The 22,488-nt window shown below is 45.2% G+C and overlaps 1 protein-coding gene and 1 long non-coding RNA gene across 2 annotated transcripts in view; one reads left to right on the forward strand and one right to left on the reverse strand.

The window, feature by feature from the left end:
• On the reverse strand, positions 1-17,256 carry LOC115634931. The gene is made up of 3 exons (XR_003996475.1): positions 14,952-17,256; positions 7,679-7,736; positions 1-2,135 (listed from the first exon to the last, which is right to left on the reverse strand). It is a non-coding gene; the product is annotated as an uncharacterized LOC115634931 (long non-coding RNA).
• YWHAB (tyrosine 3-monooxygenase/tryptophan 5-monooxygenase activation protein beta) overlaps positions 14,340-22,488 on the forward strand; it is a 20,292-nt gene continuing 12,143 nt past the window's right edge. Inside the window, 1 exon segment of the mRNA XM_030532974.1 lies at positions 14,340-14,457. The gene's annotated coding sequence lies outside the window, so the exon portion shown is untranslated.

The following is a 22,488-nucleotide window of genomic DNA, read 5'->3' on the forward strand; positions in this document are numbered from 1 at the left end:
TATGCCATAATCCTATCATAATAATATCACTATGAAGAATATGGGGTTCAGTGTTACAGTACAAAAGGCACAATAAGGATGCATGAGAGGGGGACTTGCAAACTCAGATGTGAGAGATCTCCTTCCCTCATGGGCCAGATGCTCCATGGTACTGCTGATCCAAGGCTGCATAGTCTGTAAAGGCTGTGGGAAAGAACATTGTAAATAAACTGCACAAGGTGTTTTATCAGAAGAAGGTCTCCAAATGGTTTCTGGGCTAGAAATTAGGAAGGAGCTAGTCTTCCCTACCTCACAAGAATGGATTATTTGGGGGGTGAAGGGGAGGTGGAGTTATGCAAGTCGTTAAAGGGAGGACAAGAATATTGAACTTGATGTGTGGAGAAGGGGAAGCTAGTAGAAGAAGATTAATATGATTCTAAAGGATTCATTTTGTGTGAACTGGGAGAGGCCAATGTTAAGAGGCTGGAAAGGAAGAGGAGGGACTAGAAATTAAGATGCTGAAGGCCTGGACAAGTGTTTCAGGTTGCTGACTAGCTAGAAATGAACCAGATCACAGAGATAGTGTTGAGGAAGAAGTGGCAGGATTTGGATGTGTGGACTAGGGAGAGGAAGGAGTCCAAGATGATACTTAGATCAAAAGCTTCACTGAATGACACAAAAAATGGCTGTGTGTACAACAGTAACAGATAATGGGGATGCATGGGGAGAGCTTGGGAGGAAATACAAGTTTGATTTTTGGACACATCCTGGAGGAGATGCCAGAGAGACAACCTGCAATATGGAACAGGATGAAGATGTGCATTTGTGAGGCATCAACATGGAGAAGATCGTTAAAGCCGTGTGAGCAGATGAGATCAGCTTAAGAAAAGAGTGTAAAGAGAGAAGGGGAGAGAACCAGCAGAGGATTGTATTGTGCAAGCCAAAGCAGGACAGATGTCAAGAAAGAGGGTACAATCAACAGTATCTAGAGCAGCAGAGAGGATGAGCATGGGCTGGGGAAGGGGCCCTCACTTTGGCCAGGAGAGGTTATTGATAGAGCTGGCCAAAAATGTTTGGCAGATTGTCTGTCCTTTCTTCACTGAAGAATTTAAAAATTTGAAATTTTGTGATCAGACCTATAATCTGAAACCTTGATGAGAGCAGTTTAACTGGAGTGGAGAAAGTAGAAGCCAGTTTTTGAGAGAACTGAGGGTGGAATTGCTATTCAAATTAAAAAAAAATGCAATCCTTTTTTGTATAAATGTAGGCAGTTTGTATTCATTGTTTACCATACAGGCATCATGACTCATGTGACTTTTATAGTTCATGAGCGTTTGTTTATGATGATCTGCTTTGTACTTAAATTAAAAATATAGTTCAAAAATCCTGTTTCATTTAAATATTCCTTAGGCCTTTATAATGAATAGTAGTGGAAGAAAGCAGACATATATTTTTGTGGACATCAAAATAGTTTTGAAATAGAATGTTTAAAGAATAGGTTAGGTGAGGGAAATTGTGTTAAAGAGTCCTGAAAGGATTGTAAATTTCTCAAGATGGGGATGAATGCTGTCTGCATCTGACTTGTCATCATACCCCTCTCACTCATGCTTTCACATACTCATGTGGGGCATGCAGCACTGGTGGCTCCATTTCCAAAGCATCTCTAGTGAGAGAAATCATCTAGCTTCAGAGCCATTTTTATTTTCCCCACTTTTGAGTTTTTCTCCCACCTTCACATGGCGTCTGTGTGAGGTATCAATGGAATCAGGCTCATTTTTAGAAGCAACTGTGCCTTTCTAAGTCAAAATGCTAACATAATGCAGGAGCAAACAAATGCAGAGATATAAAGGATCTGCTAGGTAGTGTATAACAGCTTGCTTAATTAAACTACCAATACACTGATAAAGCACGTACAATGCAAAGCTACAGAACATTGCATTTTCATGTAGATCAACACAAAGCATTTTGCATGGTTGATCTGTGACAACTATCTTGATAACATCACATCCTGCCTGGTCTCCTCTTGCTATTTTCTTCCACTGGGCTTAAATACTGAAGATAATGGTTGGCAGGAATTTGACTATAGTATTGGGACAATCTACTGGTTGAGATCATTCTTGCATGTAGTTATCTGATTTGAGTTCTTGCCGTGCCACCTGCAAGGAATCGGACAGGAAACTAATTAAAAGCTTGAACTAGTTCAGATCCTTGAGCCAGTGAGAATAAAGCCACAGATTCTAGACCCTATACACTGATGGGGTTTATCAGTGTGGACTGAGGGTTGGACTAGATGACCTCCTGAGGTCCCTTCCAACCCCTGATATTCTATGACTGTTTGCAGTGAATTAGTAAGTTAATGAAGGATAAGTCCATCAATGGCAATTAGCCAAGATGGTCAGAGACGCAACCCTTGCTCTGGATGTCCCTAAGCCTCTGGGTGCAAGAAGCTAGGACTTGAGTACAGGGGATGGATGACTCGATAATTGCTCTGTTCTGTTCATTACCTCTGAAACATCTGGCACTGCCATTGTCAGAAGACAGGATGCTGGGCTAAATGGACCATTGATTTGAACCCAGTATGGCCATTTTTTATGTTCTTAGTAGAGGAAGTAGAAAATGTGGGAAGTCAAGGGGTTTGTTGTTGTTTTTGTTTTTCCATTTGTGCCAGGGAATACAAATATTATCTATATGTGCAAAATGATATTCTCTCTCTCGTTAATGGCTGCCACAAAATTTTCCCTCCACAAGCTAAACTGAATCTTGGCTTGAGATTCTCTTTGTCATCTTAGCAAGACCACTCTGCCTTAGAACTGTGCAAATAGAACACATTTTGTTTTGCAAATACTCACATGCAAAACCTGAGATTTTTTTAATTAACAAGATTTTGTTACCTTGATCTAGGACAAAGCAGCATAATTTCTATTAACATATGCAGTTTTGCTGGTGATATCTTGCAAAGGTCAATATAGTGAATTGTCCAGAATTAGCCCCAAGCAGAAATTGTACCATCTTTGTAACAAAACAGATTTTTAATAGGGAAACAGCAGGTGATAAGAGTAGAAACAGTCTTTCATTCTCAGAAAAAACAGCAAGAAGAATTTCCAAGAAATCCTGACTAACACAGACAGGCTGCAGTCAAAGATCTGGAGCCAGATTCTGCTATCATTTATAATGGTTTAATGGTGGTGGTCTTGTTTTCACAGCAGTTTTATCTTAATTCAGATATGGCTGGCTATTGGGTCTCAAATACAAGAGTTTAAAGACCACAGATTAAACATTAAATAGTAAGGAATTTTCCTGCTAAGTTTGTTCAGGAAAGCTATAGAAATCCTATCCTAGAAGCACAGGCTAAATTTCCAACAAGTTTCTCTGAAGAGGTGGCAATGGTAAGTGCTGAATCTGAGAAATAATCCCTAGCATGAATAGAGAAGACATGGAATATGGAGCTCACAGCTCTCACCACTGAGATTTATTTATCCTTTTATCACTCCTGTGCCATCTTCTGATTTATTCGCCAGGTCTTGCTCTTGAGAAGCCTTTTCTCAGAATCGTTTATGAGCTGTTAAACTACTAAATGAACATTGCAGTGAGAAATGGAGACATCCTGAATCACAAGAAGCCAGGCCAGAGAATGGAAATTCCTCTAGGGCAGTGCCGCTTTAGAGCTTGTGCACTTTCACAGAAAGAAAGGATGCTTGTAAGAGTTGTTTGGAAGGCTGGGGAGGGCGATTGGTCATTTTCAGTTCTACAGTTAATTTATTGTATACAAAAATCTGAGATTTCAGAGAGAATGCGAAGCAGGAGTAGTGTCCCCCCACTACGATCCCCATTTATAAATCCTGTCATCTTTTGCACACGGGTGGATGAAGGTTGAACATTTCATTTCTTCATTTTGAATTATGCAGAACATATCTATAGCTAAAGGTGCTCGTCACCATATGCAGTTACTATAGTTATCACATACACTTCATCAATAATGATCACCTCTTCATCAATTCCATCCAAATCCTATCATCAAAACAGCCAAGGGGAAAAATGCCTGAAAAGAATCCTCCCCATCTCCTCTTCCCTTCCCTCCCCTCCACACTCCATCCCTCCAGAAGCAAAGGACACAAGATGGGATTTTCAGCATACTCTAAAAATGAACAGATTCAGGCTATTCTGGATCGTGGGACGTATGAGTTCCAGAGTTCAGGGGCCCTCACAGAGAATGCCCTGCCAGCAACTCCCTCTTATTTATGCTGAGGGGCTGCAGCCCAGTGCTCTGCATTATTGTGGTATAAGTCAAATAGGACCCAGATTCATCAAAGCTTAGTGGCCCCCTGAAAGTCACATCAATCCAGCCAACACCCCAGATCTTTCTCTGAGTCCTGAGTCCTTGAATTTCTTCCCCAGTAAGGTAACCCAGCCAGGCTGTACCCACCCAAAGAGGCTGCCAGGAGTGAAATACTTACTTAGCCATAAAACTAAACAGAAACACTATTATACCCAGGGAGAAGAACTGTAGAGGAAAATTGTATTTTTTTTTTCCCATAGCCACTTTTCTGATTGAAATTGCACATCAGAGGTGCCTGGACAACAGATGATTCTGTGAGCAAGACAAAGTCCATTTTCACAAGAAGTTCCAAAAGCCTAGATTTAGTGTACACACTGTCTCAGAAGAGCTCGGAGTTACGTTAAGATTGTTATTGGAGATCCAGACTCAGGAGAAAAGAGATCAGTGTGCAGAACACTACTGGTACGTCTTAATAGATAAGAAGTATCTCTCCACATAACTCTTGCCATGCAACCTTAAAATAAGAAGGCATTCGGTTTTTAGTAAATAAAGTACATGGTTTGAGAAGTTACCTCTGGCTTCCTCTGCAGCCTGTGCTTTGAAAAATTGTTTGTTGAGGTTGCTGCCTCAGCAGCTTTGAAAACACTTGTTCATTTCATGGTTTAGATTTTCCCAAGCATTACACTGGATCATGTGCACATACTGACAGTCAACAACACCATAAAGTTACGGTATCACGTTGGCTGCAGTCATCTTTCTGTTACATTGAGGGGTTGTTTTGTTTTTAAACACAGTTCTACTATTACCAACTTGAACAGGATTAATCTCCTTTGATTCATGGATAAGGGCTCATTGAATTTCCTCAGAATCAATATTCTATCCTTTCTGTGACGCCTCTGTAGCAAGAGGTGTGGCTGGCCCTAGAGATTGACAGTGAGGGGCAGCCAGCCACCTCATGATGAGCAGAACCAGGAAGGCCATGTTTCTCCACTCTGGAAGCAGAAGGATGGGACAAGAACAGGAAGTAATAAAAGACAGGCTCTGTAAAGCTTATTTGGGAGGCATCTGCCAAAGGAGATGGATGTGTTCTCCCTGCTGTGGACGCAGAAGACTTCTGCTGTCCCAAGGAAGGCCTCAAGCTACTCGTATGGCCAGACACATCGGATGCTGAGGAGCTGCTGAGACTGCCGCTGGCAGTATTCCCTGGGGAGATGGAGGACAACTCTTGGAAGGTACACCCGAGGGGGAGTAAAGGAAGTGGCCCAGGGCAGCTGACCCTAGGCTGGCTGCAGCCCTGCCAGAGATTAGGTCAATGTGTTGCATTCAGGATCCCCGCTGACCCAGTGGCAGACCACACTGCCGCTATTAGGGCCCTGGGCTGGGACGTGGGGGAGTTGGGCAGGCATGCGTCCCCCCTGCTACCCCTCCTCTGGGGTGGCAGTACTCCACCCTCCTTAGGTCAGGAGACCTGCGCTTGTTGGGGCGCTCACCGCTTTGCTGGAGCTCCCTAGACTGTGCTGGAGCGCTCACCCCTTGCCGGAGCCCCCTAGATGGTGCTTGGTGCTCCGTCCTGCCCCAGAGCCTGGGCCCCTGAACTGTTCTTTGCTCTATCCTGCCTGAGGGTTTAAGCCCTAGAGACAGCTAATTTCTCCTTATACAGACTGCCATTCCAGGTGCATGACAGCGAAGAAGCGTGCCTGCCCTCAGAGATTGACAGTGAGGGGCGGCCATGCAAGCCTATACCCTCCCTTACCAACATTGCTCTCCAAGAGCTGACTTCTTTCTTATCCTGCCCAAGAAATCTATAGCATTTCCATTTCCTATAATTATATTATTTTTTACTATTTGGTTCACTTATAAACCCATACTCTTACATTTATTTCTGTCCTTATGTTGCCTTGTTTGATTAAATTATGCTCTTAGCTATGGTCTGTTAAGACACCTTCAGGCACCTCCAAATTGAAATGATGGTTTTACTTCAGTCCAAGATGTATTTGGTACAGAAACTACTAAGTGAGTGACTTGCATTACTTGGACTGAGTGAGGCCCAAACATAAACTATTTATTGTTTATTATTTTGCTGCCCAGATCATGCTCTTAGATACAACCATTGTGACTCACAATGTTAACAGTATCCCTTTAACTAAAGGTATAAAACCTCACAAAAACATAATGTACTCAGTCAACTATGCAATACTGTACTGTCCCATGGGGGAAATTTATTTCTAATCCCAAGGGGCGATCAGTCTATACATCCTGAAGCAAAATACCTGTATTCTTCACAGTTTTCATCTTAACTGGTATGACTATAACGTTATCTCTACAACTAACAGCTGCAATGTTACAAGCAGTCTCTACACAGACAGATGATAGGAGACAGAAGTGGAATTTAGACAGTTTCCTCCATGCGCTTTTTCTAACAGCAATAATTGTCTGAAAATATCATGTGCTTCCCTCTTGTAGACTTGGTGCCACTTACCTGCATGTGCCCTCCCCATTCTTCTCTGGCACAACCCCAACCTGCACTGTTGAATGATATTCCAAATGTACCTAACCTGCCGTCTGCTGGACATCTAATTCATCGACCCAGCGGACACAAGGTAGCTGTATTGACTATCAGCCATTACATTAACTCCATTCCATTATTAGTATCTGTGAGATCAAACTACAGAATGAGAGAATTCAGGGAAACTAAGAGATTGTAGACAGCAGTAAGAAGAACATGCGGAAGGACGCATACGGGCAGGTGTTTGAAGTGTTGTTACTCAGGGGAAGAGAACAGGGAATCAAGAAAATAAAATGCATGTAAGAGAAAACTATCAAATAATTTTGTCAGTATTTTTCTCATGGCTGTGAAAGTGAAACCCTTTCCACCCCTACCTATTCAAACATTGTTAGGTAGCCGGAGAGCACAGATTGCAATTACAATAAACAGCATATAGAGCCATCAATTGTCTGTCTGGCGTTCATATCTGTATTGTCTGTGTTTTGGTGGTGGTGTTTCAAACAAGCACCAACACATCAAGATTCTGTTTTTGGAAATACAGCCTCTAACCAGTGGTGTGCGGAAATGCAGTGGTATTTATAACGGTTGAAAGCAACAACAGGAGAAGACTTTGATCCCACTGGAACAGAATTTTTCCTATATGAGCTAGGTAAAAATTTAAGCATGACAGTCAGACTTCAGTAGGATGACCAGCTGTCCCGATTTATACAGACAGTCTCAATTTTTGGGTCTTTTTCTTATATAGGCTCCTATTACCCCCACCCCCCTCCCAATTTTTCACATTTGCTGTCTGGTCACCCTAGACTTCATTCTCATCTGCTTTTACTGCCTGCCGCACTTATTACCAAACACAGCAGTAACACATCCAAAGTGAAACAGTTCCATGCAACAAGAAAAGCAAAAGGAAAATTTCTCACATCAAAGTTGCAAAGGTTTTGCTTCATTGGTCTCTGCCATGGTGGCGGGTGAAGGAGCCTGTCATAAACAGATAGTTAAGGGTTAATAGAACAGGAGTGCTTCATGTCTTTTTTGACTGTAAAGGGTTAACAAGTTCAGTGAGCCTGGCTGTCACCTGACCAGAGGACCAATCAGGGGACAGAATACTTTCAAATGTTGAGGGAGGGAAGTTTTTGTGTGTGCTGTTAGTTTTTGGTGGTTGTTCACTCTGGGGGCTCAGAGGGACCAGATGTGCAACGAGGTTTCTTCTCCAGTCTCTTTGATACAGTCTCTTATATGTCCAGAATAGTGAGTACTAGGTAGATAAGGTGAGTTAGGCTTATGTTTGTTTCTTTATTTGCAAATGTGTATTTGGCTGGAAGGAGTTCAAATGTGTATTTTGCTGAAAGGATTTTAATTTGTAGTTGTATACTTAGGCTGTTAGGGTATTCCCAGTGTCTATAGCTGAAAGACCCTGTAACATATTCCATCTTAAATTTACAAAGATAATTTTTACTGTTTTTTTCACCTCTTTAATTAAAAGCTTTTCTTGTTTTAGAACCAATTATTTTTTAGTCTGGTGAGACCCCAGGGGACTGGGTCTGGATTCACCAGGGAATTGGTGGGGGGAGGAGAGAGGTTATTTTCTCTCTGTGTTAGGATTACTTTCTTTCTCAGGTAGAGTCTGGGAGGGGGAGAGAGAAGAGGGGGGGAAGGTGAATTTTCCATCTCTGTTTTAAGATTCAAGGAGTTTGAAATCACAGTGATCTTCCAGGGTAACCCAGGGAGGGGAAGTCTGGGAGAGGGCAATGGTGAGGGAAAGGGTTTACTTTCCTGGTGTTAAGATCCAGGGACTGGGTCTTGGGGGTCCCCGGGCAAGGTTTTGAGGAGACCAGAGTGTACCAGGCACTGGAATTCCTGCTTGGTGGCAAGCGCTACAAGTACTAAGCTGGTAATTGAGCTTAGAGGAATCATGCTGGTACCCCATCTTTTGGACACTAAGATTCAGAGTGGGGAATTATACCATGACAGAGCGGTTGGAAGAGGCCCCACCCCTCCCTTTCCACTTCCCTCCCCACAGAGCGCCCTCAACCCAAGTGCTGGCTGGGCAGTATGGGTGTGGCCCAGCCTCAGTGCCCCCATCCCTGGCCCTTATGAGCACTGGCCCCAGTCTGCCTGCCCCAGCCCAGCGGGAAGGGAACTGGAAGCAGGCAGAAGGGGGTGTGGAGTGGAGCATGTGGAGGGGCCATGTCAGGCTATTTGGGGAGGCACAGCCTTCCCATGCCTATGCTACCCACTGCCCATAGTCCGTGCCCTTTCCTACACAAATGGTATCTTGGATACATGACAATCCAACAAAGAAAGCAGTCTCTAAGACATGCCAGTATAATCAGAGTCCTGCAACCATCCCTAGTTTAGGTACAGAGTTCTGCTCTAAACTGCAGGCTTCTCTCTTATACCCTCAGAAGACAGTATATTTCCTCAAGATGCCTTTTGTTACTGAGAAAGGTCAGCGTACATTTAATAAATGTTTAAGACCCTTGAGCCATCTGCTGGAAATGACTTGGATCAGCAGTAACCATTTGCAAACACTAGGCATCCTCTTTACATTTGACAGCAAACTATCTTTGATTACAGGTTTATCATTTAATTTCATCATCGTTATTGTTAAGTGCTGGGGAGAGGACTGACAAAAACAGGTTATGCTACCAGTAACAAAAGAGCAAACATCCATCCACATATGACACTACCTACAGATGCCTGCCTCAATTCTCTTCTGAGGAGACTGCCACAAGGCATGAAAGGTCTGATATTATATACAGGTGATATCGGTACGTAGTTTACTTGGAGCAGTATTCAAATACAAAGGTATTGTTAGGTACGTGGGTGTCCAATGCTGAATTGCTCTACTTGATAAATATGCAGATATTATTTACACTGCAAGTAAATTATAGATTAGTATATTTCCAGATGTACTGCACTGCAGTTTAAGATCAAGATCCTTGTTGTTTTGTATGTCTTTTGATTGTTTACAAATTACCAAAGCCAAAAGCACCTCAAACAGGTTTTGGAACTATCTAATCCAAGCTCAGATCTGTTTAATTTCTCTTATTCTGTTTAGTAGCATAGTAGAGTTTTGTCTTGTGAGACAAAAGTTGTGATGCATGGTCCTGCTGCTACTTGTTAAACAACTTTTTTTCCCTTGGTCTCTGGAGGCATAAAGTTAGCACAGGTCTGCTCTAACTTACACTGCCTGGAATGGCCTCCTAGGGGCTTTGTGCCCTAAATTCCCTCTAAAACTGCGTGTCCGTGCAGCCACCCAGCAGTGTATCAAGTGCTGTGCACTTCAAGTGCCCCAACCCACAATGCTACGCTGCTCCTGCCCGCTGCCTTGGAGCCCCTGTCCAGCTGCTCCTGGGAGGCTCTTGGTTGCTGTGAAGGATGGGGGGAGAAGAAGTGCTGATATCAGGTGGCCCCCCACCCACCTCCATACCCCATCTCTGCAGAGTGGGCGGGGGAACAGACAGGGCTGAGGAGTGGGATGTGACAGAGCTGTCTGGCAGCTGCTGCTGTGTTTGAACAAGCAAGCTTCAGATTGGTGAATGCCGATCTACTTAAGGGGGCAGCGTGTATCTCTTTCACACATACAGGTGTGTGTATATGTATGTGTGTGTGTCTCTCACACACACACACAAACACTATCTCTCACACTCTTTGTCACACACACACACAGTCTTTCACACCTCACCTCCCAACACATACTTGAATGTTGTTGTTTTTACTTCTTGATGCTTCCTGCAATGCACATAGAGTCTCTGTAGTTTTAGTCTTTCAAAGTGTTGTTATTTTAGTTTTTTAAGGGTCTATGCAGTTCATATTTTTATTTCTCTCTTAGGCTTAAATTTAATTATTTGAGTAGCGAGTTCTAAAATGCTTAACCTATCCTGGGTGGAGTAATTATCCTACAGTAACTTATTAAAATATAATATATCAAGATTATTGTTTCTACTTGTGGTGCACATCTGCACATTACCTCAATACTGGTGCACATAACAAAATTAATTCCACACATGGATGGAAAAAATTAGAGGGAACATTGCTTCTGCCAGCCGAGAATTGCCAGAATAGTGTGCTCTAGCCATGATCCAGACACATCTCCACTCAGGATGAGAGAAGGAAATAACAGCTTTACAACCACTGGGGGATTTCTCTGTAACAGGAATGTGCAGCTACCTCTTTAGGGCAGTTTAAGTCCCTTTGTGCTGCTGGAGTGGCTCCAAGTAATTTAGCTGAGGCTGAGGACCTAGCTGCTCATCTGTAAGGCTGTATTTCTGGGTATGTTAGTATTGTTGTGTCCAAATGATTTCAAATCTAAATGTGAATTGATCTAGATGAGTTAGTTAAGTTTGCAATTTAATTTTTTTTTCTCAAATTCATAATTTAGAATGCTGAATAACCTTCCTTCCTTCCAAAATAATTCAGCTTTGGTCTGAGACCAAGCATCCAACTTTGGTGAAAACCCTGGCCCAACTGAAGTCAACTGGAGTTCTGCAAATTGGAGCTTTGTTGGATCATCCTAAGCAGGATTGTCCTCAAATGTTGTAAATCACTTAGAAAATAGTGGGCACTACCACAAATAATAAGAATTTACTAAGGATGATCATGCAGCCCAAAGGGTTCATTGGGATTCATGCATCCCAGAAATCACATGAGAGCCCACAGCTTATCCCGTTGCAATTCATTTTGATGCCACGTGATAACACTTTGAGGCAGAGAACTGTTACATTGCTTTCCATCATGATGGCAGGTCATCTTAATGTGATGACTCTTACACTACATCACGGTGTCTTGTGTTATACATGTTCAAAATGACACAATTACATTTTGACCCAATAGGATATGCTCACTCAACACAGTGCAATGTCTGGAAGCAAAATGACAATGATTTGATGCAGTGCTCTCTGGATGCCATATTGATGCAAAGTGATGCCATATCAAGATGTATGACACAGAATCGCAGTAGTGCATGCCATGATGCCATCGGGAGTTAGCATGAAGTCATTTCATAATGGATGACAGGGGTTTGCAGTGATTTGTCAAAATTCCATGATGCAAGATATTACTGCCTCATCAACTGTATTTACATAAGGCCTTTTTGCCATAAATTGCCGTAGCGTCTACAACCAGGCCCTGCACAACATATGGCCCACAGGCGCATGCAGCCCGCTGAGGCTCACTGTGCGGCCTGCGGGCGGATTCTAAACCCTGTGCCACACGGGAAACACCGCACTCGCTCACCCATCAAAGCCAAGTCCAGGGCTGGCGTGGCGGTGCTTCCTGGTCAGCTCCCGGTGGTGTGCCTGCCTGCTGGCAGGAGCCAGCAGTGTGGGTGGTTGAGTCCTGCCCAATCAGAGCTGCGGGAGTGGGGCTTTCAGGCATGCCGCTGGCCCCCATCCCCAGTGGGACATGGGCTTCCACCGGCTTGAAAGGGCTCAGGACTCCCCCATCGCTGCTGGCAGTCTGGAGCCCTTTGAATCTGGACCGCTGCTGAGATTTAAAGGGCTCAGGGCTCCCTGTGGCTGCTGGCAGCCCAGAGCCCTTTGAATCCCGCCGCGGCTCCGTGGCCGGGCTGTGGCTGGGATTTAAAGGGCTCAGGTTCCCCATGGCTGCAAGGTAATTATGGAAAAGTACAAATGTTTTCTTTCAACAGAAACAGGTGTTTCTCATTTTTCCATGATTCATAAAAAATTTTAAAAATTGTTTAATTGAAAAATTCTTATAAAGTATCACCCCCCACACACCCTTCTTTTTGGCCCACATCTGTTTGATGGGGCAAGCGCTGGGGAAGAAAGGGTTTGTTTCCGCAGGGCCAGGTGGCGTTGGGGCGTGGGTGTTTCCACAGGGCCAGGTGGTGCTGGGGGGTTTGGCCCTCAGCTGTTTTCTTCGGAGAGTAATGTGGCCCTTGCGCTTTATGAGTTGTGCAGACCTGGTCTACACTATGCTCACAGTGATGGAACTCAGCCAGATAACTGCATAGTGGGGAAGATTATGGCAAGAAAACCAAAGTGTAGACAATTCAGTCTATGCTGAGAAGCGCTGTTGCTGCTATCTCTCAGACAGTGACACATCCCTGACTTTCCTAAGCCTGCATCCCAGTCTTGCTATTAATCCTACTAATACTGTAGTGGCCAGGAATCCACTCATGATCAGTGCTGCTTTGTGCTGAATGAGGTACAACATAAAGACAAAGAGTTTACAATCTAAACAGAACCAGACTGTGCAGGTGGAGGAAGAACACAATGAGGGGGAGAAAAAAAAGACGACAGTAATAGAAATTTACCATTGGGAGTCCATCAAAGGGTTTGAAGGAGGGATGGCTACACGAATAGATTTGGAGAAGACTCTTTATGCATGCAGGGCAATGTGGAAAACTAAAAGGCTCTATGGGAGAGCAGACGGGCAGCTAATGGAGTTTGCTAGCTCGGATGGAGTGAAAGTGGTGGTTATAAATCAGTGAGTTCAGAAAATAATAAATAGGGAGGCACAAACTTGTGAAGAGCCTTGAAGGTACAGACTTTAAACTAGTGTTTGATGTTATGAAAAAAGGGGAGCCAATGGAGGGACTTGAAGAATGGGGTGGGGAGGAGAGGGAAACACAATAAAGAGTTGAGCTAGGAAGACAGTTTGGCAGCAATGTTCTGAATGGGGGCTGAGAGAGTAGGGCTGAAGAAGGAAACACTAAGGAAAGCAGCAATATTCAGATATGGCCTAGATGAGGGGGAGGAAAGGGGGACAGATTAGGAAACAGAGTGCAGGTCTGAACCTAGGAGATCAATGATGTTGTCATCAGCTCCCCTTCACCTCCCATCCTGTTTCAACTACCCCATCCCCTCGTAGTCTCCCCACGACCCAAACCCTCTCTACTATCGCAGCCCCTCTCAACCTCCCCACAACCCCACCCCTCTCTACTACCCCAGCCCCTCTCAGCCTCCCTACGACCCCACCCGTCTACTACCCCAGCCCCACTCAGCCTCCCCACAACACAAACCCGCCCGATTACCCCAGCCCCACTCAGCCTCCCCACAACACAACCCGCCCTACTACCCCACCCCTCGCTACTACCCCAGCCCCTCAGCCTCCCTACGACCCCACCCCTCTCTACTAACCCCCGTCCAGCCCCCTACACCCCCCCCTCCCTACTACCCCAGCCCTCAGCCTCCCACAACCCCACCCCTCTCTACTACCCCAGCCCCACTCAGCCTCCCCACAACCCCACCCCTCTCTACTACCCAGCCCCTCAGCCTCCCCACAACCCCCCCCCCTCTACTACCCCAGCCCCTCTCAGCCTCCCCACAACACAACCCCGCCCTACTACCCCAGCCCCACTCCAGCCTCCCCACAACACAAACCCGCCCTACTACCCAGCCCCACTCAGCCTCCCCACAACCCACCCCTCTCTACTACTCCCAGCCCCACTCAGCCTCCCCACACCCCACCCCTCTCTACTACCCCAGCCACCTCTTCAGCCTCCCGACGACGACCCCACCCCTCTCTACTACCCCAGCCCCTCTCAGCCTCCCCCCAGCCCCTCTGGGCCAATGGGGAGAATAGGGCGTGTCCCCGGCACCGGGAAGGGGCGTGGCTAGCACCGGAAGTGGGTGCTGAGAGCCATCCGCAGGGTGTGTGTGGTAGCGAAGCGGGGCCGCCGCGCTTGGAGTCGCCTGACGCGCCCGGGACCGAGGTGTGAGCCCTCCGCCAGGTGAGGGGCTCGGCCCATCCCATAGCTCCGGGGACAGCGTACGGCGAGTGGGAACCGTGAAGAGGCCTCAGGGCCTCGCCCCTCCCTTCCTCCCCGTGGGGGAGGGGGCGCTGCGCGGCCGACAGGCCCAAGGGCTCGCGGAAGTAGGAGGGCGCAGGTCCCCCAGCCTCGGCCGGCCCAGCTCCTCCCTCTCTCGGGGTGGCAGGGCCCGGCGTGGGAGGGGCACGCGGCGGGCAGAGGCCTTCGCAGGCCGCAGAGCTGCCGGGGGCGCGCTGTAGGGAGCCTCCGCCGGCCCCCCCCGGCTGCAATGGCTCGTGTCTCTCCGGGGAGCCGGGCGGGGAAGTGGAGCCGCCCAGGTAACGGTGTGGCCCACTCCCCTCCCCCAGGCTGCTGCAAGGCCTGAACTGCAGCACCGCCTTTTCTAGGCGCTCTCAGCCCAGTCCCACGCAGGCTGAGTCACCTCCTCCCCCGAGGGCTAGGCTGGCCTCGCACACCTGTGTGCAGCAGGCGTCGCAGGCAGGGGCTGTTCCTTGGCCGTGGTTGATAAAGGCCCTTCGGCTCCTACCGGCTGGGAAATGAGCCTCCCCCTTTCAGGGTCAGTCTTGATTCTAGGCCTCCCCTTCCAAAGGCTCCCTGCGATCTCTCTGTCTTGGGCCAGGATGCCCAGCTGTCTGCGTTGCCCCCCCTCCCCCGCTCCACACAGATCAGATTCCTGTGCTGCAGGCCCTGCCTACCTTAAATAAAATCTCTTGCTGTGTTCAGGAGATGGAAATAATTTCCACAGCACTTCGTAGCACCCTTTTCACATAGGTACTCATGGTATTGTTTCAAACAAATAGGGAGGAGGTAAGAATGCAGCCCTGACATCTTTATAAAATTATATGCGGATGTAGGAGCACAGATACAATGCCTAGCATAATGGGGTCCTGGTCCATAACTAGGGCTCCTAGGTGTTATAATAATACAAGTGGTATATTATTTATTACTAGCCTCTGCTGTGGCACAAAGCAGAACTAAATGTAGGCAGGCACTAGGGGGAAAGAATACTGTTTCAGGTATCAGGCACAACTTGTAAGACTTCTTAGAAAAACCCATAAACTGCCCTGATGAGGTTATAATCCACAGATGTTACCTTGTATAGCGCAAGCATCAATACCATGCAGACATTGTCACTGAGTGAAGATTCCAACTAAACTGTAGTAATTTATTTCATGGCCTTTTTGAAGTTATACTAACTGTTCCTAACAAGGAAGCAAACTGAATGATATATAATACTTTAAAAGCTAAATTATACTGTACAGGTAACATTAGTAGCTTGAAAACATTTATAAGGTTGTAAAACTTTTATAGCTTTAGGAGTGGTTAGGTAACCTAAATCAGAAATCTCACGAACTGGAGGATGTATTTTTTTTGATAGTTCCCCAGAACAGAGTCCATTTAAAAAACAAACAAACAAAAAAACGGTGAAGGTATAGATTCACTCTCCCCCCCCCACCCCGGATTCCAGAGGGGAAAACACTATTTATTTTTGGGTCTTAGACCCCAAAGTGGTGGGCAAATAGCAAATAGCTGATTGCAAGTGAAGTGTCCTGGCCATGTAACTATATTTAGATTTTGAGTTAATTTGATATGGACAAAGTGAAACACCATTAAAGCAGATGGAGTCCAGTGTAGACTTGCACGCTCAGGTTTGTCAGTGCACCATCTTCTGACCTGCAGTATCATAGCCTACTCTGCTTAAAGGATAGTGAGAACCAGAATAGCAAAGTGTGTGGTTTTTGTTATGTGCACAAATAGACTAGGATGAGACTGAGTTGGATGGCACAACTGTTACATAAATAAAGTTTAGAACTATGTTCTTGAGACAGAAGGCTAGTACCCCCGATACTCATTACATTAACAACTAAAGCATTGTAGTGGTATGGCTTTTTATTTGCTACAGTCTTACCCATCCTGTAATAGAAATACTTTCACTTGAATATAAGTGAAAGTGATTTGCTGTAATATGAACACATTTATCTTGGCATGAATTTTACACCTTAGGGAAGAGGTTTTTGAGAAACTCACTACTTTGATCTGGACCCTAGCCAAAAATGATTATAGCAGTTGGAACAAAAATCTAACCAGATTAAATACATTATATACATTTCTGTTTCCACTTGTAACTGTCCTTTATTTATACAGCACTACAGATGTGCATAATAGTTTGGACAGAATGACAGGTCCCTGCTCCAAGGAGCTTACATTCTAAGGACTTGTCTGCATGGGGAAATAGCCTGGAATAGCTAATGTTCAATACCGATTCTGCATTAGCTGCACATATGGACACTCTTATTCTGCAGTAGGGATGCTTTTGTCCAATTTAGCTTAATTGACTTCAGAAGTGGGTTAAATTAGACTGCGAAAAGACACTCTTCTAGGGTATATCTCTACAGGAATTGGGAGATGTGACTGTAGCCATACTTGGCTCTAACTGGTCCACTAAAGATTGCTGTGAAACTGCAGTGGCATGGGCTTGTCACCTGAATACATATCTAGTGCCCCAGAGGGCTTGCACTCATGGCTAGCCTGTGCTTGTGCTGCCATGGCTTTGATGCTGCTTTGATCTAGCTAGCTAGCTAAAAATTAGTTTGGGAATGCCTATGCTTGCTGCAGTCACACCTCCAAACTGCTGTGTAAAGGTACCCTAATGTGTGGAGCTAGAGTGGAATAGCTATTGGGATTTCAATTTTTTAGGGTAGGGAGGGATAGCTCAGTGGTTTGAGCATTGGCCTGCTAAACCCAGGGTTGTGAGTTCAATCCTTGAGGGGGCCATTTAGGGATCTAGGGAAAAATCTGTCTGGGGATTGGTCCTGCTTTAGGGGTTGGACTAGATAATCTCCTCAGATTCCTTCCAACTCTTGATATTCTATGATTCTAAATTCACAACCTGACTATTTCACCATAACTTCCCTGTGAGGACAGCCCTGAGTAAATAACATAGCAGGAGGTGTCAGAAAAGGGTTGTGTATACATAGGAAAGTGATTGTGCAGAAAGAGATCATAAGGCTGGCATATTGTCAGTTTTTTCTCTCAAGATTTTAATGAAGATTTGGGGCAGTGTTTGGGGTGGCAGAAGGGTGACCAGATGTCCCAATTTTATAGGGACAGATCTGATATTTGGGGCTTTGTCTTATACAGGCGCCTATTACCCACCACCCCCATCCTGATTTTTCACACTTCCTATCTGGGCACCCTAGTGGTGGGCACATTGGGAAGCTAACTGAAAGAAATGAGTTTTGTTAGGTTTTGGAAGAGAATGAGGCTGCATGACATAAGATCGGAGAGGACATTCCATGTGTTACACTATCTGTTTAAAGCCATAGAATGTGGAAAGTGCATTTTACTAATCTTACTGGTCATCCTGATGGTGATCAAGGAGAAACCTAGCTTTCTGTGTTTGGGTAAAGTCTTACTGGGAATGTACAATTTCCTGATATGTTACTTTTTAATAATACATATTACCATGAGGGGAGCACTTTATTTCCATTAGCTTGGAGTGATGAATGGATTTTTTTTCTTTGTGGAAAGGAAATATTGAGAAATGCTGATGTCAATGAGTAATCTATATTTAGTTTCCAGTGTTCTTCCTCACCACTCCTAAATCTCTAGGTCAAGATAAAGAATACAGCTCTAGCTAAGTAAGTGTGTATGTGTATGGGGGGGAAAGGTATTGAAAGGCAAACAGGCTTCTTGTATTTAATTTGTAGGGAACTGAGGAATGCACTGATTTAAAGAGTACCCATCGGCAGTGGTGCCTACTGTGTGAGCTACATAGTGGATATCATCTGCATCATCCAAACTGTCTTTTGTCAATACTGTAGTTGTTCTTGTATTAGCATGCACATGAATGCATTATGAAGGAAGCCTTTCCCTTTGTTTTGGAGGCAGTTGTCTCCTTTTGAATACCCATGTAGGCTTCAAACTTATGAAACTGAAGTGTGGGATGCTATGTAATTGACATGGATTTTCATTTTGGGGTGAATTGTCCCATTAATGTCACTAGCTAAAATCAAATAAGATATTTTGAGATACTGTTCACAAATATCTCCAATACTATTTTTCTGCTCTTCCAGTACTAATTTATAGCAGTTTTGTGATGGGAATAAATGCATGAGTCTGAAACTACCAAACTTATCCCTTGTGACCAAATCTAGATTTAAACTTAACTTCTCCAAAAATGAAAGGTTAGTATATTAACCCACTTTTCTGCCTGACTCCTTGCTGGTGTATATAGCAAACCAATAATTGCACTCCTTTCTTTCCCAAATCTTCTCTAATAGAGAGATACTTGTCTAATTATTTCTGCATAACAAGCATTAAAACTATAAAAAGGATCAATGACCTATTTAGCATCAAAAGAACAGGTCATCGAAAACAAACTTCAGGACAGTGAAGGCTTATTAATACTGCTTTGCCAGTTCAATATATGTAAATCAGATATTTTTCAGTGTCAGTTTTTCATCTGCTTTCTACAGTGTTTAAATGCAGTTACATCTGATCTGATTTGACTGTTGGTCTTGAATAGTTCCTGAAGGTTGGAAGCAGTAAAGCTTATAAAAACAGGCATGATCGCTGTCGGGTAGCTTGGGCCTAAAATATGGTTTATCATGGAGCTCTTGTAATCTGGTGGCGAATATTGAGGGTCTAAAAATTGTATCTCACCTGTCACTAAAATTTACATAAATCCCAAATTCACCACCTTTGTCCTTGCTTGCAAGTCCTGTGGGTTTACTTTGACCTTGGGTGCGTTTTCTAAAATGACTGCCTTTTTCCCGCTCCTTACTTCCCATTTCACCCAAAGGAGCCAGGGCCAGCTATAAACTAATGCAGAGGGTGGCAACCTTTGAGAAGTGGTGGGCTAAGTCTTCATTTATTTGCGGTCATTTAAGGTTTCGTGTGCCAGTAATACATTTTGCATTTACAGGGGCCGGCGGATGGAACCCCAGACTGGCAGCGGGCTGAGCAAGCTGGTGGCTGGGATCCTGGGCTGGCAGCTGTGACCCCGGGCTGGCAGTGGGCAGCTCAGTCCACTGCCAGCCTGGGGTTTCCGTCCATCCAGGCCAGCAGCAGGCTGAACGGTGTTGGCGGTGGGGACCCCAGGCTGGCAGCAGCGTGTCACCGGTAAATCAGCTCGTGCCATAGGTTGCTGACCCTTGAACTAGTGTCTTTTACAAATACCTACCTGTGGCAGTACAGTTATTAAAAAGAAGTCCATCCAGGCCATGTGTACATGAGCACAGCAAACTCAGCTGAAACCTTTTAATTCCCGTGTAGACACAGTTCAGTACCTTTAGATCACTTGAGCTGGTTGTGGTGTTGGAACCTAGGCTAGACAGAACCTAGATATTTTTCTCAGCTTGCAGGAGTGGGAAGTAGAGTGATGGCTTCAGTGGCTAAAACATAGGATTGTTAGATTCAAAGTTCTAGTATCCGAGTGCTTACTGGCTTTGAACTCTCTGGTTGCTGGCGTTCTTGATCAGAGATAGTGTGCAATCACGCCTTTGGAGGGGTTCTAAGCCCTAGTTTGGCAGGCTCTTAAATCGCCACTAGTGTGTCTCACCTTCTACTTAGAACTAACAAGCCCTCTCTCAGAACTCTTCCATGGCTGTGACTTGCAACAGCACCCTTCTTCCCCCCCCCCCCAAAGTATCAATGCTACATTAGACAATTTCTGTCAGTCTCTCACTGCAGATGTCCTTGAATGTGCTGCTCTTAGTTGCAGGTAATCGCCACTGGTGACTTCCACTTGTGGCCTAGGAACATGTCCAGCCCAGGCATCGCAGAGATGCTTGTTCCAGGCTCTGGCACACTAATCTACTGTTAGGAAGGACATAGCTTTCAGCTCCTTAATGGGAGGGACCAGCTATAACTGATAGTGACTTTTTTGTTTTTTTTTTCAAACATCACTCCTTTCCTTGTGTCTTTTTTCCTTCTGGCAAACACTTTCCTCTTATGGAGCCCAAGCCATCATAGCTCTGCAAAGCCCTTCTCCAAGCTTCTAACAAGGTAAGCAATGGAGAATCAAGACTCTAACAGTTCCTTTATACAGCAAATCCTTAAGTGAGAGTGATGGTAGGTGTGTACTGCTAGATTATCCACATTTTGATGTGGGGCAATGCCTTTCTTATTGGAAGAAAGCACTGTGGTATTTGAATTCTTATGTTAAATTTGTTGTATTCAACAGCACTTCATACTTTTGTAGCAAACCTACTAACAATGAAAGATTCTAGGACAAGTTAAAATAGTCAAATCACCGCATAAATTAAGGCTCCGACACTGGCATCTCAAACTCTGGTACAAATATACACAGTTAATGAAGTTCTTATTGAGGAAGTCAAACCTTTTTTAGTAAGTATTGTGAGCTGTCTTTAAGATGTATGCATAATTTAGACCAGAGTGGGCAAACTCTTTGGCTCGAGGGCCACATCTGGGTGGGGAAATTGAATGCACGCCATGAATGTAGGTCTGGGCCAGGGGGTTGGGGTACAAAGTATGGGAGGGGGCTCAGGGCAGGAGGTTGCTGACTCAGGGAAGGGGATTGAGATGCAGGAGGGGTGTGGGGTGCAGCAGGGGGCTCAGGGCAGGGCATTGGGGTGCAGAGTGTGGGAGGGGGCTCAGGGCAAGAGGTGGGGACTCAGGGAAGGGGGTTGAAGTGCAGGAGGGGGTGCGGCAGGAGGCTCAGGGCAGGGATGGGTGCGGAGTGCAGGAGGGGCTCAGGGCAGGGGGTTAGGGTGCGGGGTGCAGGAGGGGTTTTGGCTCCATCCTGGCACAGCTTACCTTGAGCGGCTCCAGGGTGGCAGTGGCGTGCAGTGGGGCTAAGGCCAGCTCCCTGCTTGGCCTGGCTCCACACTGCTCTGGCACCACATCCCTGCGGCCCCTCAGGGAGGGAGGGCAGAGGACTCCGTGCGCTGTCCTTGCCTGCGGGTACCTCCCCTGAAGCTCCCATTGGCCATGGTTCCCCATTCCCTGGCAGCTTCCATTGACAGGGGAGGTACCCACAGGCAAGGGCAGTGTGCAGAGCCCTCTGCCCTCCCTCCCCCAGGGACTGCAGGGACGTGGTACCAGACTCTCCAGGAGCGGCAGTCCCACAGGCTGGATCCAAAGGCCCGATGGGCAGGATCCGGCCCATGGGCCACAGTTTGCCACCCCTGATTTAGACAATCAGATAACTAAGGACAGATACAAAACATGTTATGTCTTGAACTAGTGTTTGGCCTGAACAGTCAGTTTTGTCAGACTTTCTTCTGTACTTTCTATGCCTTCCCTGTTCCCTCTGTGGTTTCCCTAATGTGCTGTTAAGTGAACTCACTGGCTACCATGAAGGGACTTGCATTTAAAGATAAATAGATCGTATTAGCATCATGTTAATAAGTCCTCCACAGTTCCTAAACTGAACTCTGCACAGGTAATTTGTTTCACGATCCATAGCACTAGTTGTGCTGTGCTGCTGAAAAGTACAGGCAAAATATAACACACACACTTTTTTTAATGACAAAATGCAAACTGCCTTAGAATACTTGTCTCTGAATTTCAGCATGCAGGCTATTTTTGAAAACAAAAATCCAAATTATATGGTAATGGGATTGTGTAAACTGCATGTGGTAAACCTAGAGGTGACTACAATGGAAATGCCTCAAGAGGCAGTGCAGGTTGAGGGAATTGGAATCATACAGTTAGGTGAGATACTTGAGTATTTATGGCTGGCTATCATGCACTATAAAACACTGTTTATATAGACATACTTTGATTTTCAACTTAACAGTGAAAGTTTGGGGATCGACAGCTGTGAACTATTTTCTGTGTTAAGCATGTAAATTGAATTCATTTCATAATTAAAAGTCTAGCAGTTTGGGATGTGGCAAGAAGGTGGTGGAATATTGTTGACTTGAAATACAGAGCACTGCATCTCTACATCACTAGTTTATCTGAACTGCTCATAATAGTAACCAAAAAATGTTGCTATTAGACTGATCTGTCTTTTCAACTTAC

Source organism: Gopherus evgoodei, chromosome 14 (genome assembly GCF_007399415.2).
Source record: "Gopherus evgoodei ecotype Sinaloan lineage chromosome 14, rGopEvg1_v1.p, whole genome shotgun sequence".
In the NCBI taxonomy this organism is placed as follows: Eukaryota; Metazoa; Chordata; order Testudines; family Testudinidae; genus Gopherus; species Gopherus evgoodei.